Raw genomic sequence first — 25,629 nt, forward strand, 5'->3', positions numbered from 1 at the left:
ATCTCACCACCTGTAGTTATTTAGGTGAAAGCTCCAAAATGCTTGCCTAATATGTCTGTTTATCCAAAAGGAAGTAGAAAGGGAGAGCTAGAAAGATAGCATTGCATCACATTACATGGCAATGCAATGCACAGTTGCTGAAGTTGAACCAAAATGAGCTTGTAATCTGGCTTCTGCAACTTTGAACATGAAAAATCCAATGAGGAGAAGAAAAGCAGAGCCAAAGAGTCCATCCCAAAATCCGACAAACAAGCAAAATGAACAAAAAACATTGAATTCAATTCTTTCTGATTTTAGAAACTGCATTAAAGAAGGGGTGCACCGGTCCTGGAGATACTGCAATACCAGGTCAATGCGTGGAGTGGACAGAGCAAGCTCTTTTTCCATCTCCCTGTTCTAAAAATCCATTTAATATATGGTCCCCAGATAGGGGACGTATCAGATATTAAACTGATAAGAACAGATACTACACTTGATCTTAGCCAAAAGGCCGAGAAGCGATAACCAGAATTGGTTTCAAACTACGGAGCCACCCAAGGATCCTAAAAAGTCCATTTGTGGAGATGAGCTCCTGGACTCCCGTTAAGAAGACATGTTGTCAACCTCTAGATCCCTTACATGCCTGCACTTTTCGGCTTGCTGCTGCTGCAATCCACGCGTTTTAGATCTGCATAACTCCACCTCTTTAAACACAGCACCTTCACCCCCTGCTGTTCCCACCCGCCTCAACACCGTTGGAAGGGAGGAGAACCAATTAAGGCGGGGGGTGGGGTGGAACGAGCAGCTGTCTACCCTTAGCAGGAGGGCTCCTGATTACATACCTCTCCTGCTGCTGCTGCTGCTGCTGGCTGTCCAGCAGCAGACTGAAGGTGGCTGCTGCTGTGCACAGGTATATAAAGGCTCAGAGCCTATTATGACACGCGCAGCCAGCGTTCCATTGCCACATTCCATCTACTGCAGGCAGGATACCTGGCTGGCTGAATGTCGCTGAGAAGCTCACAGAGACCGCCATAAGCAACAGTTTAACAGAATGCCACAGACTAATCAACCAAACTTTTTGGGTTGGGTTCTCTTTTATAGTCTGCAGGCATTAAATGAAAGAAGTCAGTGTTCCAGCAGAAGGAGACAACGTTTCAGAAAAGGCATTGTAGCAAACCAAAAAAGAAATTTTAAGCGCAGCAGTGTAACCAGCGCACATACCTGTTAGCTCGGGTGAGTTTAAAAGGCTGCTGTTGATAACAAGGGCATTTGCTAAATAGATGGTGTGTGTGCAACAATATACTGAAAGGTCAATTATATTGTGCAGCTTATCTCACCACCTGTAGTTATTTAGGTGAAAGCTCCAAAATGCTTGCCTAATATGTCTGTTTATCCAAAAGGAAGTAGAAAGGGAGAGCTAGAAAGATAGCATTGCATCACATTACATGGCAATGCAATGCACAGTTGCTGAAGTTGAACCAAAATGAGCTTGTAATCTGGCTTCTGCAACTTTGAACATGAAAAATCCAATGAGGAGAAGAAAAGCAGAGCCAAAGAGTCCATCCCAAAATCCGACAAACAAGCAAAATGAACAAAAAACATTGAATTCAATTCTTTCTGATTTTAGAAACTGCATTAAAGAAGGGGTGCACCGGTCCTGGAGATACTGCAATACCAGGTCAATGCGTGGAGTGGACAGAGCAAGCTCTTTTTCCATCTCCCTGTTCTAAAAATCCATTTAATATATGGTCCCCAGATAGGGGACGTATCAGATATTAAACTGATAAGAACAGATACTACACTTGATCTTAGCCAAAAGGCCGAGAAGCGATAACCAGAATTGGTTTCAAACTACGGAGCCACCCAAGGATCCTAAAAAGTCCATTTGTGGAGATGAGCTCCTGGACTCCCGTTAAGAAGACATGTTGTCAACCTCTAGATCCCTTACATGCCTGCACTTTTCGGCTTGCTGCTGCTGCAATCCACGCGTTTTAGATCTGCATAACTCCACCTCTTTAAACACAGCACCTTCACCCCCTGCTGTTCCCACCCGCCTCAACACCGTTGGAAGGGAGGAGAACCAATTAAGGCGGGGGGTGGGGTGGAACGAGCAGCTGTCTACCCTTAGCAGGAGGGCTCCTGATTACATACCTCTCCTGCTGCTGCTGCTGCTGCTGGCTGTCCAGCAGCAGACTGAAGGTGGCTGCTGCTGTGCACAGGTATATAAAGGCTCAGAGCCTATTATGACACGCGCAGCCAGCGTTCCATTGCCACATTCCATCTACTGCAGGCAGGATACCTGGCTGGCTGAATGTCGCTGAGAAGCTCACAGAGACCGCCATAAGCAACAGTTTAACAGAATGCCACAGACTAATCAACCAAACTTTTTGGGTTGGGTTCTCTTTTATAGTCTGCAGGCATTAAATGAAAGAAGTCAGTGTTCCAGCAGAAGGAGACAACGTTTCAGAAAAGGCATTGTAGCAAACCAAAAAAGAAATTTTAAGCGCAGCAGTGTAACCAGCGCACATACCTGTTAGCTCGGGTGAGTTTAAAAGGCTGCTGTTGATAACAAGGGCATTTGCTAAATAGATGGTGTGTGTGCAACAATATACTGAAAGGTCAATTATATTGTGCAGCTTATCTCACCACCTGTAGTTATTTAGGTGAAAGCTCCAAAATGCTTGCCTAATATGTCTGTTTATCCAAAAGGAAGTAGAAAGGGAGAGCTAGAAAGATAGCATTGCATCACATTACATGGCAATGCAATGCACAGTTGCTGAAGTTGAACCAAAATGAGCTTGTAATCTGGCTTCTGCAACTTTGAACATGAAAAATCCAATGAGGAGAAGAAAAGCAGAGCCAAAGAGTCCATCCCAAAATCCGACAAACAAGCAAAATGAACAAAAAACATTGAATTCAATTCTTTCTGATTTTAGAAACTGCATTAAAGAAGGGGTGCACCGGTCCTGGAGATACTGCAATACCAGGTCAATGCGTGGAGTGGACAGAGCAAGCTCTTTTTCCATCTCCCTGTTCTAAAAATCCATTTAATATATGGTCCCCAGATAGGGGACGTATCAGATATTAAACTGATAAGAACAGATACTACACTTGATCTTAGCCAAAAGGCCGAGAAGCGATAACCAGAATTGGTTTCAAACTACGGAGCCACCCAAGGATCCTAAAAAGTCCATTTGTGGAGATGAGCTCCTGGACTCCCGTTAAGAAGACATGTTGTCAACCTCTAGATCCCTTACATGCCTGCACTTTTCGGCTTGCTGCTGCTGCAATCCACGCGTTTTAGATCTGCATAACTCCACCTCTTTAAACACAGCACCTTCACCCCCTGCTGTTCCCACCCGCCTCAACACCGTTGGAAGGGAGGAGAACCAATTAAGGCGGGGGGTGGGGTGGAACGAGCAGCTGTCTACCCTTAGCAGGAGGGCTCCTGATTACATACCTCTCCTGCTGCTGCTGCTGCTGCTGGCTGTCCAGCAGCAGACTGAAGGTGGCTGCTGCTGTGCACAGGTATATAAAGGCTCAGAGCCTATTATGACACGCGCAGCCAGCGTTCCATTGCCACATTCCATCTACTGCAGGCAGGATACCTGGCTGGCTGAATGTCGCTGAGAAGCTCACAGAGACCGCCATAAGCAACAGTTTAACAGAATGCCACAGACTAATCAACCAAACTTTTTGGGTTGGGTTCTCTTTTATAGTCTGCAGGCATTAAATGAAAGAAGTCAGTGTTCCAGCAGAAGGAGACAACGTTTCAGAAAAGGCATTGTAGCAAACCAAAAAAGAAATTTTAAGCGCAGCAGTGTAACCAGCGCACATACCTGTTAGCTCGGGTGAGTTTAAAAGGCTGCTGTTGATAACAAGGGCATTTGCTAAATAGATGGTGTGTGTGCAACAATATACTGAAAGGTCAATTATATTGTGCAGCTTATCTCACCACCTGTAGTTATTTAGGTGAAAGCTCCAAAATGCTTGCCTAATATGTCTGTTTATCCAAAAGGAAGTAGAAAGGGAGAGCTAGAAAGATAGCATTGCATCACATTACATGGCAATGCAATGCACAGTTGCTGAAGTTGAACCAAAATGAGCTTGTAATCTGGCTTCTGCAACTTTGAACATGAAAAATCCAATGAGGAGAAGAAAAGCAGAGCCAAAGAGTCCATCCCAAAATCCGACAAACAAGCAAAATGAACAAAAAACATTGAATTCAATTCTTTCTGATTTTAGAAACTGCATTAAAGAAGGGGTGCACCGGTCCTGGAGATACTGCAATACCAGGTCAATGCGTGGAGTGGACAGAGCAAGCTCTTTTTCCATCTCCCTGTTCTAAAAATCCATTTAATATATGGTCCCCAGATAGGGGACGTATCAGATATTAAACTGATAAGAACAGATACTACACTTGATCTTAGCCAAAAGGCCGAGAAGCGATAACCAGAATTGGTTTCAAACTACGGAGCCACCCAAGGATCCTAAAAAGTCCATTTGTGGAGATGAGCTCCTGGACTCCCGTTAAGAAGACATGTTGTCAACCTCTAGATCCCTTACATGCCTGCACTTTTCGGCTTGCTGCTGCTGCAATCCACGCGTTTTAGATCTGCATAACTCCACCTCTTTAAACACAGCACCTTCACCCCCTGCTGTTCCCACCCGCCTCAACACCGTTGGAAGGGAGGAGAACCAATTAAGGCGGGGGGTGGGGTGGAACGAGCAGCTGTCTACCCTTAGCAGGAGGGCTCCTGATTACATACCTCTCCTGCTGCTGCTGCTGCTGCTGGCTGTCCAGCAGCAGACTGAAGGTGGCTGCTGCTGTGCACAGGTATATAAAGGCTCAGAGCCTATTATGACACGCGCAGCCAGCGTTCCATTGCCACATTCCATCTACTGCAGGCAGGATACCTGGCTGGCTGAATGTCGCTGAGAAGCTCACAGAGACCGCCATAAGCAACAGTTTAACAGAATGCCACAGACTAATCAACCAAACTTTTTGGGTTGGGTTCTCTTTTATAGTCTGCAGGCATTAAATGAAAGAAGTCAGTGTTCCAGCAGAAGGAGACAACGTTTCAGAAAAGGCATTGTAGCAAACCAAAAAAGAAATTTTAAGCGCAGCAGTGTAACCAGCGCACATACCTGTTAGCTCGGGTGAGTTTAAAAGGCTGCTGTTGATAACAAGGGCATTTGCTAAATAGATGGTGTGTGTGCAACAATATACTGAAAGGTCAATTATATTGTGCAGCTTATCTCACCACCTGTAGTTATTTAGGTGAAAGCTCCAAAATGCTTGCCTAATATGTCTGTTTATCCAAAAGGAAGTAGAAAGGGAGAGCTAGAAAGATAGCATTGCATCACATTACATGGCAATGCAATGCACAGTTGCTGAAGTTGAACCAAAATGAGCTTGTAATCTGGCTTCTGCAACTTTGAACATGAAAAATCCAATGAGGAGAAGAAAAGCAGAGCCAAAGAGTCCATCCCAAAATCCGACAAACAAGCAAAATGAACAAAAAACATTGAATTCAATTCTTTCTGATTTTAGAAACTGCATTAAAGAAGGGGTGCACCGGTCCTGGAGATACTGCAATACCAGGTCAATGCGTGGAGTGGACAGAGCAAGCTCTTTTTCCATCTCCCTGTTCTAAAAATCCATTTAATATATGGTCCCCAGATAGGGGACGTATCAGATATTAAACTGATAAGAACAGATACTACACTTGATCTTAGCCAAAAGGCCGAGAAGCGATAACCAGAATTGGTTTCAAACTACGGAGCCACCCAAGGATCCTAAAAAGTCCATTTGTGGAGATGAGCTCCTGGACTCCCGTTAAGAAGACATGTTGTCAACCTCTAGATCCCTTACATGCCTGCACTTTTCGGCTTGCTGCTGCTGCAATCCACGCGTTTTAGATCTGCATAACTCCACCTCTTTAAACACAGCACCTTCACCCCCTGCTGTTCCCACCCGCCTCAACACCGTTGGAAGGGAGGAGAACCAATTAAGGCGGGGGGTGGGGTGGAACGAGCAGCTGTCTACCCTTAGCAGGAGGGCTCCTGATTACATACCTCTCCTGCTGCTGCTGCTGCTGCTGGCTGTCCAGCAGCAGACTGAAGGTGGCTGCTGCTGTGCACAGGTATATAAAGGCTCAGAGCCTATTATGACACGCGCAGCCAGCGTTCCATTGCCACATTCCATCTACTGCAGGCAGGATACCTGGCTGGCTGAATGTCGCTGAGAAGCTCACAGAGACCGCCATAAGCAACAGTTTAACAGAATGCCACAGACTAATCAACCAAACTTTTTGGGTTGGGTTCTCTTTTATAGTCTGCAGGCATTAAATGAAAGAAGTCAGTGTTCCAGCAGAAGGAGACAACGTTTCAGAAAAGGCATTGTAGCAAACCAAAAAAGAAATTTTAAGCGCAGCAGTGTAACCAGCGCACATACCTGTTAGCTCGGGTGAGTTTAAAAGGCTGCTGTTGATAACAAGGGCATTTGCTAAATAGATGGTGTGTGTGCAACAATATACTGAAAGGTCAATTATATTGTGCAGCTTATCTCACCACCTGTAGTTATTTAGGTGAAAGCTCCAAAATGCTTGCCTAATATGTCTGTTTATCCAAAAGGAAGTAGAAAGGGAGAGCTAGAAAGATAGCATTGCATCACATTACATGGCAATGCAATGCACAGTTGCTGAAGTTGAACCAAAATGAGCTTGTAATCTGGCTTCTGCAACTTTGAACATGAAAAATCCAATGAGGAGAAGAAAAGCAGAGCCAAAGAGTCCATCCCAAAATCCGACAAACAAGCAAAATGAACAAAAAACATTGAATTCAATTCTTTCTGATTTTAGAAACTGCATTAAAGAAGGGGTGCACCGGTCCTGGAGATACTGCAATACCAGGTCAATGCGTGGAGTGGACAGAGCAAGCTCTTTTTCCATCTCCCTGTTCTAAAAATCCATTTAATATATGGTCCCCAGATAGGGGACGTATCAGATATTAAACTGATAAGAACAGATACTACACTTGATCTTAGCCAAAAGGCCGAGAAGCGATAACCAGAATTGGTTTCAAACTACGGAGCCACCCAAGGATCCTAAAAAGTCCATTTGTGGAGATGAGCTCCTGGACTCCCGTTAAGAAGACATGTTGTCAACCTCTAGATCCCTTACATGCCTGCACTTTTCGGCTTGCTGCTGCTGCAATCCACGCGTTTTAGATCTGCATAACTCCACCTCTTTAAACACAGCACCTTCACCCCCTGCTGTTCCCACCCGCCTCAACACCGTTGGAAGGGAGGAGAACCAATTAAGGCGGGGGGTGGGGTGGAACGAGCAGCTGTCTACCCTTAGCAGGAGGGCTCCTGATTACATACCTCTCCTGCTGCTGCTGCTGCTGCTGGCTGTCCAGCAGCAGACTGAAGGTGGCTGCTGCTGTGCACAGGTATATAAAGGCTCAGAGCCTATTATGACACGCGCAGCCAGCGTTCCATTGCCACATTCCATCTACTGCAGGCAGGATACCTGGCTGGCTGAATGTCGCTGAGAAGCTCACAGAGACCGCCATAAGCAACAGTTTAACAGAATGCCACAGACTAATCAACCAAACTTTTTGGGTTGGGTTCTCTTTTATAGTCTGCAGGCATTAAATGAAAGAAGTCAGTGTTCCAGCAGAAGGAGACAACGTTTCAGAAAAGGCATTGTAGCAAACCAAAAAAGAAATTTTAAGCGCAGCAGTGTAACCAGCGCACATACCTGTTAGCTCGGGTGAGTTTAAAAGGCTGCTGTTGATAACAAGGGCATTTGCTAAATAGATGGTGTGTGTGCAACAATATACTGAAAGGTCAATTATATTGTGCAGCTTATCTCACCACCTGTAGTTATTTAGGTGAAAGCTCCAAAATGCTTGCCTAATATGTCTGTTTATCCAAAAGGAAGTAGAAAGGGAGAGCTAGAAAGATAGCATTGCATCACATTACATGGCAATGCAATGCACAGTTGCTGAAGTTGAACCAAAATGAGCTTGTAATCTGGCTTCTGCAACTTTGAACATGAAAAATCCAATGAGGAGAAGAAAAGCAGAGCCAAAGAGTCCATCCCAAAATCCGACAAACAAGCAAAATGAACAAAAAACATTGAATTCAATTCTTTCTGATTTTAGAAACTGCATTAAAGAAGGGGTGCACCGGTCCTGGAGATACTGCAATACCAGGTCAATGCGTGGAGTGGACAGAGCAAGCTCTTTTTCCATCTCCCTGTTCTAAAAATCCATTTAATATATGGTCCCCAGATAGGGGACGTATCAGATATTAAACTGATAAGAACAGATACTACACTTGATCTTAGCCAAAAGGCCGAGAAGCGATAACCAGAATTGGTTTCAAACTACGGAGCCACCCAAGGATCCTAAAAAGTCCATTTGTGGAGATGAGCTCCTGGACTCCCGTTAAGAAGACATGTTGTCAACCTCTAGATCCCTTACATGCCTGCACTTTTCGGCTTGCTGCTGCTGCAATCCACGCGTTTTAGATCTGCATAACTCCACCTCTTTAAACACAGCACCTTCACCCCCTGCTGTTCCCACCCGCCTCAACACCGTTGGAAGGGAGGAGAACCAATTAAGGCGGGGGGTGGGGTGGAACGAGCAGCTGTCTACCCTTAGCAGGAGGGCTCCTGATTACATACCTCTCCTGCTGCTGCTGCTGCTGCTGGCTGTCCAGCAGCAGACTGAAGGTGGCTGCTGCTGTGCACAGGTATATAAAGGCTCAGAGCCTATTATGACACGCGCAGCCAGCGTTCCATTGCCACATTCCATCTACTGCAGGCAGGATACCTGGCTGGCTGAATGTCGCTGAGAAGCTCACAGAGACCGCCATAAGCAACAGTTTAACAGAATGCCACAGACTAATCAACCAAACTTTTTGGGTTGGGTTCTCTTTTATAGTCTGCAGGCATTAAATGAAAGAAGTCAGTGTTCCAGCAGAAGGAGACAACGTTTCAGAAAAGGCATTGTAGCAAACCAAAAAAGAAATTTTAAGCGCAGCAGTGTAACCAGCGCACATACCTGTTAGCTCGGGTGAGTTTAAAAGGCTGCTGTTGATAACAAGGGCATTTGCTAAATAGATGGTGTGTGTGCAACAATATACTGAAAGGTCAATTATATTGTGCAGCTTATCTCACCACCTGTAGTTATTTAGGTGAAAGCTCCAAAATGCTTGCCTAATATGTCTGTTTATCCAAAAGGAAGTAGAAAGGGAGAGCTAGAAAGATAGCATTGCATCACATTACATGGCAATGCAATGCACAGTTGCTGAAGTTGAACCAAAATGAGCTTGTAATCTGGCTTCTGCAACTTTGAACATGAAAAATCCAATGAGGAGAAGAAAAGCAGAGCCAAAGAGTCCATCCCAAAATCCGACAAACAAGCAAAATGAACAAAAAACATTGAATTCAATTCTTTCTGATTTTAGAAACTGCATTAAAGAAGGGGTGCACCGGTCCTGGAGATACTGCAATACCAGGTCAATGCGTGGAGTGGACAGAGCAAGCTCTTTTTCCATCTCCCTGTTCTAAAAATCCATTTAATATATGGTCCCCAGATAGGGGACGTATCAGATATTAAACTGATAAGAACAGATACTACACTTGATCTTAGCCAAAAGGCCGAGAAGCGATAACCAGAATTGGTTTCAAACTACGGAGCCACCCAAGGATCCTAAAAAGTCCATTTGTGGAGATGAGCTCCTGGACTCCCGTTAAGAAGACATGTTGTCAACCTCTAGATCCCTTACATGCCTGCACTTTTCGGCTTGCTGCTGCTGCAATCCACGCGTTTTAGATCTGCATAACTCCACCTCTTTAAACACAGCACCTTCACCCCCTGCTGTTCCCACCCGCCTCAACACCGTTGGAAGGGAGGAGAACCAATTAAGGCGGGGGGTGGGGTGGAACGAGCAGCTGTCTACCCTTAGCAGGAGGGCTCCTGATTACATACCTCTCCTGCTGCTGCTGCTGCTGCTGGCTGTCCAGCAGCAGACTGAAGGTGGCTGCTGCTGTGCACAGGTATATAAAGGCTCAGAGCCTATTATGACACGCGCAGCCAGCGTTCCATTGCCACATTCCATCTACTGCAGGCAGGATACCTGGCTGGCTGAATGTCGCTGAGAAGCTCACAGAGACCGCCATAAGCAACAGTTTAACAGAATGCCACAGACTAATCAACCAAACTTTTTGGGTTGGGTTCTCTTTTATAGTCTGCAGGCATTAAATGAAAGAAGTCAGTGTTCCAGCAGAAGGAGACAACGTTTCAGAAAAGGCATTGTAGCAAACCAAAAAAGAAATTTTAAGCGCAGCAGTGTAACCAGCGCACATACCTGTTAGCTCGGGTGAGTTTAAAAGGCTGCTGTTGATAACAAGGGCATTTGCTAAATAGATGGTGTGTGTGCAACAATATACTGAAAGGTCAATTATATTGTGCAGCTTATCTCACCACCTGTAGTTATTTAGGTGAAAGCTCCAAAATGCTTGCCTAATATGTCTGTTTATCCAAAAGGAAGTAGAAAGGGAGAGCTAGAAAGATAGCATTGCATCACATTACATGGCAATGCAATGCACAGTTGCTGAAGTTGAACCAAAATGAGCTTGTAATCTGGCTTCTGCAACTTTGAACATGAAAAATCCAATGAGGAGAAGAAAAGCAGAGCCAAAGAGTCCATCCCAAAATCCGACAAACAAGCAAAATGAACAAAAAACATTGAATTCAATTCTTTCTGATTTTAGAAACTGCATTAAAGAAGGGGTGCACCGGTCCTGGAGATACTGCAATACCAGGTCAATGCGTGGAGTGGACAGAGCAAGCTCTTTTTCCATCTCCCTGTTCTAAAAATCCATTTAATATATGGTCCCCAGATAGGGGACGTATCAGATATTAAACTGATAAGAACAGATACTACACTTGATCTTAGCCAAAAGGCCGAGAAGCGATAACCAGAATTGGTTTCAAACTACGGAGCCACCCAAGGATCCTAAAAAGTCCATTTGTGGAGATGAGCTCCTGGACTCCCGTTAAGAAGACATGTTGTCAACCTCTAGATCCCTTACATGCCTGCACTTTTCGGCTTGCTGCTGCTGCAATCCACGCGTTTTAGATCTGCATAACTCCACCTCTTTAAACACAGCACCTTCACCCCCTGCTGTTCCCACCCGCCTCAACACCGTTGGAAGGGAGGAGAACCAATTAAGGCGGGGGGTGGGGTGGAACGAGCAGCTGTCTACCCTTAGCAGGAGGGCTCCTGATTACATACCTCTCCTGCTGCTGCTGCTGCTGCTGGCTGTCCAGCAGCAGACTGAAGGTGGCTGCTGCTGTGCACAGGTATATAAAGGCTCAGAGCCTATTATGACACGCGCAGCCAGCGTTCCATTGCCACATTCCATCTACTGCAGGCAGGATACCTGGCTGGCTGAATGTCGCTGAGAAGCTCACAGAGACCGCCATAAGCAACAGTTTAACAGAATGCCACAGACTAATCAACCAAACTTTTTGGGTTGGGTTCTCTTTTATAGTCTGCAGGCATTAAATGAAAGAAGTCAGTGTTCCAGCAGAAGGAGACAACGTTTCAGAAAAGGCATTGTAGCAAACCAAAAAAGAAATTTTAAGCGCAGCAGTGTAACCAGCGCACATACCTGTTAGCTCGGGTGAGTTTAAAAGGCTGCTGTTGATAACAAGGGCATTTGCTAAATAGATGGTGTGTGTGCAACAATATACTGAAAGGTCAATTATATTGTGCAGCTTATCTCACCACCTGTAGTTATTTAGGTGAAAGCTCCAAAATGCTTGCCTAATATGTCTGTTTATCCAAAAGGAAGTAGAAAGGGAGAGCTAGAAAGATAGCATTGCATCACATTACATGGCAATGCAATGCACAGTTGCTGAAGTTGAACCAAAATGAGCTTGTAATCTGGCTTCTGCAACTTTGAACATGAAAAATCCAATGAGGAGAAGAAAAGCAGAGCCAAAGAGTCCATCCCAAAATCCGACAAACAAGCAAAATGAACAAAAAACATTGAATTCAATTCTTTCTGATTTTAGAAACTGCATTAAAGAAGGGGTGCACCGGTCCTGGAGATACTGCAATACCAGGTCAATGCGTGGAGTGGACAGAGCAAGCTCTTTTTCCATCTCCCTGTTCTAAAAATCCATTTAATATATGGTCCCCAGATAGGGGACGTATCAGATATTAAACTGATAAGAACAGATTTTTTTCTTTTTCATTTTGTTCTTATATTTCAGTTGTTATTTCTCTTCTAATATTTCTCTTGCCTTATAATCTGTTCATGCTACAAGGTTCCACAGATGAAAGTTCCATAGACTCTTGGCTCTTTTTTTCCCAATTCTCTTCAGATCTAACAGGTAATAAATATATATTTCACTTAGTGCTAATTTTATGCATTCACTTTCACTTATAAAATCTCTTTTAAAAAGCAATATGTTTCGGACTTTCCATAGCGCATTCTTTATTCCATTTATCATTATCCAAATGACTCTTTCTTTTTCTTTTGATTGACATGTAAAATTTCCATATAAAACTACTTCGTGATTTAAAAACTTAAGACCAGTAACAAACTTTAAGAGACTTCCAACTTCTTTCCAGACATTTTGGGCATAAAAACAGTTCCAAAAGGTGTGTAAAACTGTTTCCTCTCTAACACAGCCTGTTCTAGGGCATCTTGCAGTATTGCACAATCCCCTTCTGTGTTGAAAAAATCTAACAGGAACACATTCTTGCACTATTGCCCATGCCAAGTCTTTATATTCATTTGTTAGATAAGGTGCATAAGTCATTCTCCAAATTCTTCCACTTTTAGTGTAAGTAAAGTTTGCCACTGCTGTCATCGTTTCTTTTCTCTTTGTCTCTAGAGCCAGTCTTCTTGAATTTGACAGCATCTCCACATCTACTTCAGGTAAGTTATAAAGTCTAATTGTTTTTTCTAGTAAGACATATTGTTTTGGCGGTGTAATTAGGACAGGAGAATTTTGGGGCAATGTTATCCACTTTCTTTTCCTAAAGATATCTCCAGCTGCATATCTTAAGTAGAAAGACCAATGAGTTCTTAGATTGGTCATTTTGAAGCAAAAACTAAAGAACTTTAGGTACAAAAAATTTTTGATATTTGGGATATTCTTTCCACCATATTTATGCTGCTTGTACATTGTCTCTCTTCGAACCTTCTCCATTTTTGATCCCCACAGAAAAAGAAAAATTTGTCTCTGGAGAAACTTTACTGTGTTCTCATTCGGGGGGTACACCATACTTAAAAACAACATTATCGGCAACAACAAAGACTTAATGATCAAGTTTTTACCTTCCATTGATAATTTTCTGAGTTTCCATAAACTTATCTTCTTTTGCATTTTCTCCTTCACCAACTGCCAACTTTCTTCTCCATCATTCTTTTTTGTAAACACAACACCTAAAATTTTGATCTTATCACTTCTTATTTTAAGTTGAGGAATCTGCGCATCTGACCAATCACCGAATCCAAGACATTCGCTCTTCTCCAAGTTCAGTTTGAAGGCAGATGCTAAACAGAAAAAATCAGTAGTTCTTACTGCTCTTCTCAGCGATTGTTCTGAGTCGCACAGGATCGTGATGTCATCCATGTACCCCAGTGACTTAGTACTTAGTCCATTTCCACCTGGTATGGGTACACCTTTCACCATCTTATCTTTCCTCAACATTGCCAGTAGAGGCTCGATTGCGCAGATAAAGAGCAGAGGCGAAAGTGGGCATCCTTGTTTGACGCCCGACTTTAGAAAAACTTCTGAAGATAAAAAACCATTAATTAAAATCCTGCTAAAACTTCCATCATATAAAAGTGCAATGTGCTTAATAAAAACATCCGGGAATTTCATTTTCTTTAACACAGAATACAGGTACTTATGAGAGACTCTGTCGTACGCTTTCTGGAAATCAAGGGACAGAAGAGCTAGCTTTTGCTTCCTCTCTTGCTGATACCAAATTGCGTCCCGTATAATATTCAAGTTTTCTGCAATTGTACGACCAGGCACACCACATACCTGATCAGGATGCACGACCTTCTCTATCACCTTCTTCATTCTGTTCACCATGATTTTTGCCATAATTTTATAATCTACGTTGAGTAACGTGATTGGTCTCCAGTTCTCTAGATTAGTCTTATCTCCTTTTTTAAAAAGCAGGGTGACCACACCACTTCTCCAAGATTCAGGCAATTTGTCACATAAAAAGACAGCTTTAAAAATCTCAAACAGGTCGTCTTTTAAAATCTCCCAAAAAGTAAGATAAAATTCAATTTGTAGTCCGTCAGTACCCGGTGTTTTTCCTCTAGAAAAGCTTTTGATTGCACTTAGCAGTTCTTCTTCACAGATATCTTCAATCAACAACTCTTGATCTTGCTTTTCAAGGTGATTCTGCAATGAATTAAGAGCATCAGGTAAAAAATCAGCGTCAATTTTCTTTTCGCTAAAAAGATTTTGATAAAAAGTTTGCGCTTTGTCCAACAGTCCATCTTTAGTTGTTTCACCATCAAGTTCTTTAATTAATTCTTTGCGTTCTAAAGATTTTTTGAAAAAGAACCTGGAACATGTTTCATTTTTTTCCATATGTTCTACCTTGGCGTTGAAAATTATTTCTTTGCCTTTCTGTTCAATTGCTTTTTTAATGTCTTCTTTGACTTGTAAAATAACATCCTCCATATCTATCCCTGCATTTCTGAGTTTGTAACCTGTTTGCAGTTTTGTATTCAGGTCTTTAAACCATTTCTGATTCTGTCTGGCCTTCCTTTTGCCAGCTAAGAGAAAAAAATGTCTAATTTGAGACTTCACATACTCCCACCATTCTAGAATTCTTTTGTAATAATGTTTTTTCCCCTGTAGTTTTTTATAAAATTTCAAAAATTCCTCTTTTATACTTTCATCTTCCAGCAGCAGAGTGTTCAACTTCCAGACACCTCGCCCTTTCTCTAGACTGGGCAATTCCAAGTGAGTAATTAACGTTTTGTGGTCAGAAAAGATGTTACCTGTTAGATCCACTTTATTCACTTTAAAACTCTGTGATGTCAGAACAAAGTCAATTCTTGATTTTAGAAGATTGTTCTCCCAAGTGTATCCTGGTTCAGAGGTATTCTTTACTCTCCAGACATCATTCAGGCAAGTATCGTCGATTAGATTTTTTAACTGCATCTCAGTTTTGTCTTTCCTTCTAGTACCTGATGTCCTATTTTCATCAGACCGGATACAATTGAAGTCACCGCCAACCACAGTTGGTGTAGGACCAGGTATAAAGAGTTTGATGAGATCTAATAAACTGGATCTTTCCTCTTTAATTGGAGATGCATAAACATTAATCAGCTTGAACTCGGATCCACAGTAACTCACATTAATAACTAGTGCACGTCCAGGTTCAACTTCAGTGAACGAGGTAACCTTAAAGTCTTTGTTTTTAAACAGGACGCCAACACCAGTAGCACGCGATCCATTTTCACCGGACCAGATGGAAGGTCCGTTCGCCCAATCTTCCCTTAGTTTGTTATAGTTAGGGTCATGGTCAATGCCACATTCTTGAAGTAAAAAAATATCAGCATCTAAAGTCATCAGGTAAGAAAATAAAGCAGCTCTCTTGACAGAGCCCTTTAAACTCCTCACATTTAGTGAGGCAATTTTGAGTGTAGCCATAAATCATTTAAACAGAGCTTGAGTCCGTATCTGACATGAATCCGACCGGGGTAGAGGGACCCGCAGAAACGTCCGTGTCTGAGAATTCCTCGATGTTCACCGGATCAGATGGGTTTACAGGTTTAGGAACTGAGATGATCGGTTTAGGTGAGTAATTAGGGAGGACTATTTTCAAACGCCCAGCAGGTCTTTTGCTGGCGCTCTCTCCCTTAAACAAACTCGACTTCTCCTTTTTCCTTTTCCTCAAAACCTCCACGTCAATGTTAATCTCCTCCTCCTCCTCCTCACCACCAGCCTCCTTAGAAGACTCCTCTCCCATCTCCACTTCAGACTCAGCTGGATTCTCCTCCACCACATGACCATCTGGACTCTCCGACCAATCCTTGAGAACAATGCTATCCCCAGGCGGGTCCCCAGCAGTGTCCTTGGGCGGATCCCCAGAAGGGTTCCCGGGAGGGTCCTTGGATTTGTCTGTTTGTTCTTCAGGACTGGACCGCTTCGGAGGGGCTCCCCCCCGAGCTGCATCTGCATAGCTGAAGGTCTTTTTTCTCAACGGACAATCCCGAAAAGAGTGCCCAGGGATACGGCAGATATTACAGATCATCTGATTTGGGCAGTTCAGAGTGACATGTCCTTTTTGATAGCACTTCTTGCAAAGAGCGTTCTCCTCCTTGCAGCTCTCAAAGGAATGCCCAAAGTCCATACATTTTCTGCAGAAGATAGGCATCCCTGGATAGAAGAGTCTTCCTCTCTCTCTGCCAATCAGGAAGCTCTGAGGCGGATGAATGAGTCCACCAATTCCCAAACCTTCTCTCAGCTTCACGATGAACTTGTATTTTCCGGTCCACAACCTCTCAGAGTTCATGATTTTGTGAGAAAAGTGGACCTCAGAGCAATAGTTATGCAGAAACGCAGCCACATCCTTTTCAGAGACATGCGGATTGCTCATATGAACCACCACAGACTTCTCTTCTGCCAGGCAGAGGGTCACAAAACACAGTCCTTTAAGATCTTCCTCCTGAAGTCTCAGCTTGATCTGATGGTAAAAATTCTGAGATGCCACTTCAGAGGTCAGGGTAAGCACAAAGCGTCCAGGAGCATCTTGAAGTGCCAGAATGTTCTCCCTTTTCACCTGCAGGATCTCAAGCAGGACCTTCCTCACGAAGAAAGACAGGGAGAACTTGTCACGGGCTCGCTCTTCAACTTCAATCTTGAAAGAGTTCTTGATCTTCAAGTCGCCAGCTCCAGCAGAACGGAGAGTAGCCGATGTCGCCATCGCCATATTCAGATAAGTCGATCGCCTTCTTGGTTCTCTTCAGCACGCACACCCCCTATAGCAGCAGGAGGCTTAAGACAGTAGAACTGCCGATGCCTCAAGGCCGAGGATGCGATAGGCTTTGGAGTCTTCCAGCAACAACACTTGGTCGTAGCCAAAAGGCCGAGAAGCGATAACCAGAATTGGTTTCAAACTACGGAGCCACCCAAGGATCCTAAAAAGTCCATTTGTGGAGATGAGCTCCTGGACTCCCGTTAAGAAGACATGTTGTCAACCTCTAGATCCCTTACATGCCTGCACTTTTCGGCTTGCTGCTGCTGCAATCCACGCGTTTTAGATCTGCATAACTCCACCTCTTTAAACACAGCACCTTCACCCCCTGCTGTTCCCACCCGCCTCAACACCGTTGGAAGGGAGGAGAACCAATTAAGGCGGGGGGTGGGGTGGAACGAGCAGCTGTCTACCCTTAGCAGGAGGGCTCCTGATTACATACCTCTCCTGCTGCTGCTGCTGCTGCTGGCTGTCCAGCAGCAGACTGAAGGTGGCTGCTGCTGTGCACAGGTATATAAAGGCTCAGAGCCTATTATGACACGCGCAGCCAGCGTTCCATTGCCACATTCCATCTACTGCAGGCAGGATACCTGGCTGGCTGAATGTCGCTGAGAAGCTCACAGAGACCGCCATAAGCAACAGTTTAACAGAATGCCACAGACTAATCAACCAAACTTTTTGGGTTGGGTTCTCTTTTATAGTCTGCAGGCATTAAATGAAAGAAGTCAGTGTTCCAGCAGAAGGAGACAACGTTTCAGAAAAGGCATTGTAGCAAACCAAAAAAGAAATTTTAAGCGCAGCAGTGTAACCAGCGCACATACCTGTTAGCTCGGGTGAGTTTAAAAGGCTGCTGTTGATAACAAGGGCATTTGCTAAATAGATGGTGTGTGTGCAACAATATACTGAAAGGTCAATTATATTGTGCAGCTTATCTCACCACCTGTAGTTATTTAGGTGAAAGCTCCAAAATGCTTGCCTAATATGTCTGTTTATCCAAAAGGAAGTAGAAAGGGAGAGCTAGAAAGATAGCATTGCATCACATTACATGGCAATGCAATGCACAGTTGCTGAAGTTGAACCAAAATGAGCTTGTAATCTGGCTTCTGCAACTTTGAACATGAAAAATCCAATGAGGAGAAGAAAAGCAGAGCCAAAGAGTCCATCCCAAAATCCGACAAACAAGCAAAATGAACAAAAAACATTGAATTCAATTCTTTCTGATTTTAGAAACTGCATTAAAGAAGGGGTGCACCGGTCCTGGAGATACTGCAATACCAGGTCAATGCGTGGAGTGGACAGAGCAAGCTCTTTTTCCATCTCCCTGTTCTAAAAATCCATTTAATATATGGTCCCCAGATAGGGGACGTATCAGATATTAAACTGATAAGAACAGATACTACACTTGATCTTAGCCAAAAGGCCGAGAAGCGATAACCAGAATTGGTTTCAAACTACGGAGCCACCCAAGGATCCTAAAAAGTCCATTTGTGGAGATGAGCTCCTGGACTCCCGTTAAGAAGACATGTTGTCAACCTCTAGATCCCTTACATGCCTGCACTTTTCGGCTTGCTGCTGCTGCAATCCACGCGTTTTAGATCTGCATAACTCCACCTCTTTAAACACAGCACCTTCACCCCCTGCTGTTCCCACCCGCCTCAACACCGTTGGAAGGGAGGAGAACCAATTAAGGCGGGGGGTGGGGTGGAACGAGCAGCTGTCTACCCTTAGCAGGAGGGCTCCTGATTACATACCTCTCCTGCTGCTGCTGCTGCTGCTGGCTGTCCAGCAGCAGACTGAAGGTGGCTGCTGCTGTGCACAGGTATATAAAGGCTCAGAGCCTATTATGACACGCGCAGCCAGCGTTCCATTGCCACATTCCATCTACTGCAGGCAGGATACCTGGCTGGCTGAATGTCGCTGAGAAGCTCACAGAGACCGCCATAAGCAACAGTTTAACAGAATGCCACAGACTAATCAACCAAACTTTTTGGGTTGGGTTCTCTTTTATAGTCTGCAGGCATTAAATGAAAGAAGTCAGTGTTCCAGCAGAAGGAGACAACGTTTCAGAAAAGGCATTGTAGCAAACCAAAAAAGAAATTTTAAGCGCAGCAGTGTAACCAGCGCACATACCTGTTAGCTCGGGTGAGTTTAAAAGGCTGCTGTTGATAACAAGGGCATTTGCTAAATAGATGGTGTGTGTGCAACAATATACTGAAAGGTCAATTATATTGTGCAGCTTATCTCACCACCTGTAGTTATTTAGGTGAAAGCTCCAAAATGCTTGCCTAATATGTCTGTTTATCCAAAAGGAAGTAGAAAGGGAGAGCTAGAAAGATAGCATTGCATCACATTACATGGCAATGCAATGCACAGTTGCTGAAGTTGAACCAAAATGAGCTTGTAATCTGGCTTCTGCAACTTTGAACATGAAAAATCCAATGAGGAGAAGAAAAGCAGAGCCAAAGAGTCCATCCCAAAATCCGACAAACAAGCAAAATGAACAAAAAACATTGAATTCAATTCTTTCTGATTTTAGAAACTGCATTAAAGAAGGGGTGCACCGGTCCTGGAGATACTGCAATACCAGGTCAATGCGTGGAGTGGACAGAGCAAGCTCTTTTTCCATCTCCCTGTTCTAAAAATCCATTTAATATATGGTCCCCAGATAGGGGACGTATCAGATATTAAACTGATAAGAACAGATACTACACTTGATCTTAGCCAAAAGGCCGAGAAGCGATAACCAGAATTGGTTTCAAACTACGGAGCCACCCAAGGATCCTAAAAAGTCCATTTGTGGAGATGAGCTCCTGGACTCCCGTTAAGAAGACATGTTGTCAACCTCTAGATCCCTTACATGCCTGCACTTTTCGGCTTGCTGCTGCTGCAATCCACGCGTTTTAGATCTGCATAACTCCACCTCTTTAAACACAGCACCTTCACCCCCTGCTGTTCCCACCCGCCTCAACACCGTTGGAAGGGAGGAGAACCAATTAAGGCGGGGGGTGGGGTGGAACGAGCAGCTGTCTACCCTTAGCAGGAGGGCTCCTGATTACATACCTCTCCTGCTGCTGCTGCTGCTGCTGGCTGTCCAGCAGCAGACTGAAGGTGGCTGCTGCTGTGCACAGGTATATAAAGGCTCAGAGCCTATTATGACACGCGCAGCCAGCGTTCCATTGCCACATTCCATCTACTGCAGGCAGGATACCTGGCTGGCTGAATGTCGCTGAGAAGCTCACAGAGACCGCCATAAGCAACAGTTTAACAGAATGCCACAGACTAATCAACCAAACTTTTTGGGTTGGGTTCTCTTTTATAGTCTGCAGGCATTAAATGAAAGAAGTCAGTGTTCCAGCAGAAGGAGACAACGTTTCAGAAAAGGCATTGTAGCAAACCAAAAAAGAAATTTTAAGCGCAGCAGTGTAACCAGCGCACATACCTGTTAGCTCGGGTGAGTTTAAAAGGCTGCTGTTGATAACAAGGGCATTTGCTAAATAGATGGTGTGTGTGCAACAATATACTGAAAGGTCAATTATATTGTGCAGCTTATCTCACCACCTGTAGTTATTTAGGTGAAAGCTCCAAAATGCTTGCCTAATATGTCTGTTTATCCAAAAGGAAGTAGAAAGGGAGAGCTAGAAAGATAGCATTGCATCACATTACATGGCAATGCAATGCACAGTTGCTGAAGTTGAACCAAAATGAGCTTGTAATCTGGCTTCTGCAACTTTGAACATGAAAAATCCAATGAGGAGAAGAAAAGCAGAGCCAAAGAGTCCATCCCAAAATCCGACAAACAAGCAAAATGAACAAAAAACATTGAATTCAATTCTTTCTGATTTTAGAAACTGCATTAAAGAAGGGGTGCACCGGTCCTGGAGATACTGCAATACCAGGTCAATGCGTGGAGTGGACAGAGCAAGCTCTTTTTCCATCTCCCTGTTCTAAAAATCCATTTAATATATGGTCCCCAGATAGGGGACGTATCAGATATTAAACTGATAAGAACAGATACTACACTTGATCTTAGCCAAAAGGCCGAGAAGCGATAACCAGAATTGGTTTCAAACTACGGAGCCACCCAAGGATCCTAAAAAGTCCATTTGTGGAGATGAGCTCCTGGACTCCCGTTAAGAAGACATGTTGTCAACCTCTAGATCCCTTACATGCCTGCACTTTTCGGCTTGCTGCTGCTGCAATCCACGCGTTTTAGATCTGCATAACTCCACCTCTTTAAACACAGCACCTTCACCCCCTGCTGTTCCCACCCGCCTCAACACCGTTGGAAGGGAGGAGAACCAATTAAGGCGGGGGGTGGGGTGGAACGAGCAGCTGTCTACCCTTAGCAGGAGGGCTCCTGATTACATACCTCTCCTGCTGCTGCTGCTGCTGCTGGCTGTCCAGCAGCAGACTGAAGGTGGCTGCTGCTGTGCACAGGTATATAAAGGCTCAGAGCCTATTATGACACGCGCAGCCAGCGTTCCATTGCCACATTCCATCTACTGCAGGCAGGATACCTGGCTGGCTGAATGTCGCTGAGAAGCTCACAGAGACCGCCATAAGCAACAGTTTAACAGAATGCCACAGACTAATCAACCAAACTTTTTGGGTTGGGTTCTCTTTTATAGTCTGCAGGCATTAAATGAAAGAAGTCAGTGTTCCAGCAGAAGGAGACAACGTTTCAGAAAAGGCATTGTAGCAAACCAAAAAAGAAATTTTAAGCGCAGCAGTGTAACCAGCGCACATACCTGTTAGCTCGGGTGAGTTTAAAAGGCTGCTGTTGATAACAAGGGCATTTGCTAAATAGATGGTGTGTGTGCAACAATATACTGAAAGGTCAATTATATTGTGCAGCTTATCTCACCACCTGTAGTTATTTAGGTGAAAGCTCCAAAATGCTTGCCTAATATGTCTGTTTATCCAAAAGGAAGTAGAAAGGGAGAGCTAGAAAGATAGCATTGCATCACATTACATGGCAATGCAATGCACAGTTGCTGAAGTTGAACCAAAATGAGCTTGTAATCTGGCTTCTGCAACTTTGAACATGAAAAATCCAATGAGGAGAAGAAAAGCAGAGCCAAAGAGTCCATCCCAAAATCCGACAAACAAGCAAAATGAACAAAAAACATTGAATTCAATTCTTTCTGATTTTAGAAACTGCATTAAAGAAGGGGTGCACCGGTCCTGGAGATACTGCAATACCAGGTCAATGCGTGGAGTGGACAGAGCAAGCTCTTTTTCCATCTCCCTGTTCTAAAAATCCATTTAATATATGGTCCCCAGATAGGGGACGTATCAGATATTAAACTGATAAGAACAGATACTACACTTGATCTTAGCCAAAAGGCCGAGAAGCGATAACCAGAATTGGTTTCAAACTACGGAGCCACCCAAGGATCCTAAAAAGTCCATTTGTGGAGATGAGCTCCTGGACTCCCGTTAAGAAGACATGTTGTCAACCTCTAGATCCCTTACATGCCTGCACTTTTCGGCTTGCTGCTGCTGCAATCCACGCGTTTTAGATCTGCATAACTCCACCTCTTTAAACACAGCACCTTCACCCCCTGCTGTTCCCACCCGCCTCAACACCGTTGGAAGGGAGGAGAACCAATTAAGGCGGGGGGTGGGGTGGAACGAGCAGCTGTCTACCCTTAGCAGGAGGGCTCCTGATTACATACCTCTCCTGCTGCTGCTGCTGCTGCTGGCTGTCCAGCAGCAGACTGAAGGTGGCTGCTGCTGTGCACAGGTATATAAAGGCTCAGAGCCTATTATGACACGCGCAGCCAGCGTTCCATTGCCACATTCCATCTACTGCAGGCAGGATACCTGGCTGGCTGAATGTCGCTGAGAAGCTCACAGAGACCGCCATAAGCAACAGTTTAACAGAATGCCACAGACTAATCAACCAAACTTTTTGGGTTGGGTTCTCTTTTATAGTCTGCAGGCATTAAATGAAAGAAGTCAGTGTTCCAGCAGAAGGAGACAACGTTTCAGAAAAGGCATTGTAGCAAACCAAAAAAGAAATTTTAAGCGCAGCAGTGTAACCAGCGCACATACCTGTTAGCTCGGGTGAGTTTAAAAGGCTGCTGTTGATAACAAGGGCATTTGCTAAATAGATGGTGTGTGTGCAACAATATACTGAAAGGTCAATTATATTGTGCAGCTTATCTCACCACCTGTAGTTATTTAGGTGAAAGCTCCAAAATGCTTGCCTAATATGTCTGTTTATCCAAAAGGAAGTAGAAAGGGAGAGCTAGAAAGATAGCATTGCATCACATTACATGGCAATGCAATGCACAGTTGCTGAAGTTGAACCAAAATGAGCTTGTAATCTGGCTTCTGCAACTTTGAACATGAAAAATCCAATGAGGAGAAGAAAAGCAGAGCCAAAGAGTCCATCCCAAAATCCGACAAACAAGCAAAATGAACAAAAAACATTGAATTCAATTCTTTCTGATTTTAGAAACTGCATTAAAGAAGGGGTGCACCGGTCCTGGAGATACTGCAATACCAGGTCAATGCGTGGAGTGGACAGAGCAAGCTCTTTTTCCATCTCCCTGTTCTAAAAATCCATTTAATATATGGTCCCCAGATAGGGGACGTATCAGATATTAAACTGATAAGAACAGATACTACACTTGATCTTAGCCAAAAGGCCGAGAAGCGATAACCAGAATTGGTTTCAAACTACGGAGCCACCCAAGGATCCTAAAAAGTCCATTTGTGGAGATGAGCTCCTGGACTCCCGTTAAGAAGACATGTTGTCAACCTCTAGATCCCTTACATGCCTGCACTTTTCGGCTTGCTGCTGCTGCAATCCACGCGTTTTAGATCTGCATAACTCCACCTCTTTAAACACAGCACCTTCACCCCCTGCTGTTCCCACCCGCCTCAACACCGTTGGAAGGGAGGAGAACCAATTAAGGCGGGGGGTGGGGTGGAACGAGCAGCTGTCTACCCTTAGCAGGAGGGCTCCTGATTACATACCTCTCCTGCTGCTGCTGCTGCTGCTGGCTGTCCAGCAGCAGACTGAAGGTGGCTGCTGCTGTGCACAGGTATATAAAGGCTCAGAGCCTATTATGACACGCGCAGCCAGCGTTCCATTGCCACATTCCATCTACTGCAGGCAGGATACCTGGCTGGCTGAATGTCGCTGAGAAGCTCACAGAGACCGCCATAAGCAACAGTTTAACAGAATGCCACAGACTAATCAACCAAACTTTTTGGGTTGGGTTCTCTTTTATAGTCTGCAGGCATTAAATGAAAGAAGTCAGTGTTCCAGCAGAAGGAGACAACGTTTCAGAAAAGGCATTGTAGCAAACCAAAAAAGAAATTTTAAGCGCAGCAGTGTAACCAGCGCACATACCTGTTAGCTCGGGTGAGTTTAAAAGGCTGCTGTTGATAACAAGGGCATTTGCTAAATAGATGGTGTGTGTGCAACAATATACTGAAAGGTCAATTATATTGTGCAGCTTATCTCACCACCTGTAGTTATTTAGGTGAAAGCTCCAAAATGCTTGCCTAATATGTCTGTTTATCCAAAAGGAAGTAGAAAGGGAGAGCTAGAAAGATAGCATTGCATCACATTACATGGCAATGCAATGCACAGTTGCTGAAGTTGAACCAAAATGAGCTTGTAATCTGGCTTCTGCAACTTTGAACATGAAAAATCCAATGAGGAGAAGAAAAGCAGAGCCAAAGAGTCCATCCCAAAATCCGACAAACAAGCAAAATGAACAAAAAACATTGAATTCAATTCTTTCTGATTTTAGAAACTGCATTAAAGAAGGGGTGCACCGGTCCTGGAGATACTGCAATACCAGGTCAATGCGTGGAGTGGACAGAGCAAGCTCTTTTTCCATCTCCCTGTTCTAAAAATCCATTTAATATATGGTCCCCAGATAGGGGACGTATCAGATATTAAACTGATAAGAACAGATACTACACTTGATCTTAGCCAAAAGGCCGAGAAGCGATAACCAGAATTGGTTTCAAACTACGGAGCCACCCAAGGATCCTAAAAAGTCCATTTGTGGAGATGAGCTCCTGGACTCCCGTTAAGAAGACATGTTGTCAACCTCTAGATCCCTTACATGCCTGCACTTTTCGGCTTGCTGCTGCTGCAATCCACGCGTTTTAGATCTGCATAACTCCACCTCTTTAAACACAGCACCTTCACCCCCTGCTGTTCCCACCCGCCTCAACACCGTTGGAAGGGAGGAGAACCAATTAAGGCGGGGGGTGGGGTGGAACGAGCAGCTGTCTACCCTTAGCAGGAGGGCTCCTGATTACATACCTCTCCTGCTGCTGCTGCTGCTGCTGGCTGTCCAGCAGCAGACTGAAGGTGGCTGCTGCTGTGCACAGGTATATAAAGGCTCAGAGCCTATTATGACACGCGCAGCCAGCGTTCCATTGCCACATTCCATCTACTGCAGGCAGGATACCTGGCTGGCTGAATGTCGCTGAGAAGCTCACAGAGACCGCCATAAGCAACAGTTTAACAGAATGCCACAGACTAATCAACCAAACTTTTTGGGTTGGGTTCTCTTTTATAGTCTGCAGGCATTAAATGAAAGAAGTCAGTGTTCCAGCAGAAGGAG

The 25,629-nt window shown here is 44.2% G+C and overlaps 16 non-coding genes across 16 annotated transcripts; all 16 read right to left on the minus strand.

Moving 5' to 3' along the window:
- Positions 1-311: 311 nt before the first annotated feature.
- On the minus strand, positions 312-502 carry LOC141250186 (U2 spliceosomal RNA). Its single transcript, XR_012312525.1, has one exon. It is a non-coding gene; the product is annotated as a U2 spliceosomal RNA (small nuclear RNA).
- Positions 503-1,620: 1,118 nt separating this feature from the next.
- On the minus strand, positions 1,621-1,811 carry LOC141250187 (U2 spliceosomal RNA). Its single transcript, XR_012312526.1, has one exon. It is a non-coding gene; the product is annotated as a U2 spliceosomal RNA (small nuclear RNA).
- Positions 1,812-2,929: 1,118 nt separating this feature from the next.
- On the minus strand, positions 2,930-3,120 carry LOC141250189 (U2 spliceosomal RNA). Its single transcript, XR_012312528.1, has one exon. It is a non-coding gene; the product is annotated as a U2 spliceosomal RNA (small nuclear RNA).
- A 1,118-nt stretch (positions 3,121-4,238) lies between these two features.
- LOC141250190 (U2 spliceosomal RNA) lies at positions 4,239-4,429 on the minus strand. Its single transcript, XR_012312529.1, has one exon. It is a non-coding gene; the product is annotated as a U2 spliceosomal RNA (small nuclear RNA).
- Positions 4,430-5,547: 1,118 nt separating this feature from the next.
- LOC141250191 (U2 spliceosomal RNA) lies at positions 5,548-5,738 on the minus strand. Its single transcript, XR_012312530.1, has one exon. It is a non-coding gene; the product is annotated as a U2 spliceosomal RNA (small nuclear RNA).
- A 1,118-nt stretch (positions 5,739-6,856) lies between these two features.
- LOC141250192 (U2 spliceosomal RNA) lies at positions 6,857-7,047 on the minus strand. Its single transcript, XR_012312531.1, has one exon. It is a non-coding gene; the product is annotated as a U2 spliceosomal RNA (small nuclear RNA).
- A 1,118-nt stretch (positions 7,048-8,165) lies between these two features.
- On the minus strand, positions 8,166-8,356 carry LOC141250193 (U2 spliceosomal RNA). Its single transcript, XR_012312532.1, has one exon. It is a non-coding gene; the product is annotated as a U2 spliceosomal RNA (small nuclear RNA).
- A 1,118-nt stretch (positions 8,357-9,474) lies between these two features.
- Positions 9,475-9,665, minus strand: LOC141250195 (U2 spliceosomal RNA). Its single transcript, XR_012312533.1, has one exon. It is a non-coding gene; the product is annotated as a U2 spliceosomal RNA (small nuclear RNA).
- Positions 9,666-10,783: 1,118 nt separating this feature from the next.
- On the minus strand, positions 10,784-10,974 carry LOC141250196 (U2 spliceosomal RNA). The gene has a single exon (XR_012312534.1). It is a non-coding gene; the product is annotated as a U2 spliceosomal RNA (small nuclear RNA).
- Positions 10,975-12,092: 1,118 nt separating this feature from the next.
- Positions 12,093-12,274, minus strand: LOC141250211 (U2 spliceosomal RNA). Its single transcript, XR_012312548.1, has one exon. It is a non-coding gene; the product is annotated as a U2 spliceosomal RNA (small nuclear RNA).
- Positions 12,275-18,270: 5,996 nt separating this feature from the next.
- Positions 18,271-18,461, minus strand: LOC141250197 (U2 spliceosomal RNA). Its single transcript, XR_012312535.1, has one exon. It is a non-coding gene; the product is annotated as a U2 spliceosomal RNA (small nuclear RNA).
- Positions 18,462-19,579: 1,118 nt separating this feature from the next.
- LOC141250198 (U2 spliceosomal RNA) lies at positions 19,580-19,770 on the minus strand. Its single transcript, XR_012312536.1, has one exon. It is a non-coding gene; the product is annotated as a U2 spliceosomal RNA (small nuclear RNA).
- A 1,118-nt stretch (positions 19,771-20,888) lies between these two features.
- Positions 20,889-21,079, minus strand: LOC141250199 (U2 spliceosomal RNA). Its single transcript, XR_012312537.1, has one exon. It is a non-coding gene; the product is annotated as a U2 spliceosomal RNA (small nuclear RNA).
- Positions 21,080-22,197: 1,118 nt separating this feature from the next.
- On the minus strand, positions 22,198-22,388 carry LOC141250201 (U2 spliceosomal RNA). The gene has a single exon (XR_012312539.1). It is a non-coding gene; the product is annotated as a U2 spliceosomal RNA (small nuclear RNA).
- Positions 22,389-23,506: 1,118 nt separating this feature from the next.
- Positions 23,507-23,697, minus strand: LOC141250202 (U2 spliceosomal RNA). Its single transcript, XR_012312540.1, has one exon. It is a non-coding gene; the product is annotated as a U2 spliceosomal RNA (small nuclear RNA).
- A 1,118-nt stretch (positions 23,698-24,815) lies between these two features.
- LOC141250203 (U2 spliceosomal RNA) lies at positions 24,816-25,006 on the minus strand. Its single transcript, XR_012312541.1, has one exon. It is a non-coding gene; the product is annotated as a U2 spliceosomal RNA (small nuclear RNA).
- Between the last annotated feature and the right edge of the window lie 623 nt (positions 25,007-25,629).

This window comes from Phyllobates terribilis, unplaced genomic scaffold (genome assembly GCF_046119375.1).
Source record: "Phyllobates terribilis strain yellow unplaced genomic scaffold, ASM4611937v1 Scaffold_5435__1_contigs__length_51691, whole genome shotgun sequence".
Taxonomy (NCBI): domain Eukaryota; kingdom Metazoa; phylum Chordata; class Amphibia; order Anura; family Dendrobatidae; genus Phyllobates; species Phyllobates terribilis.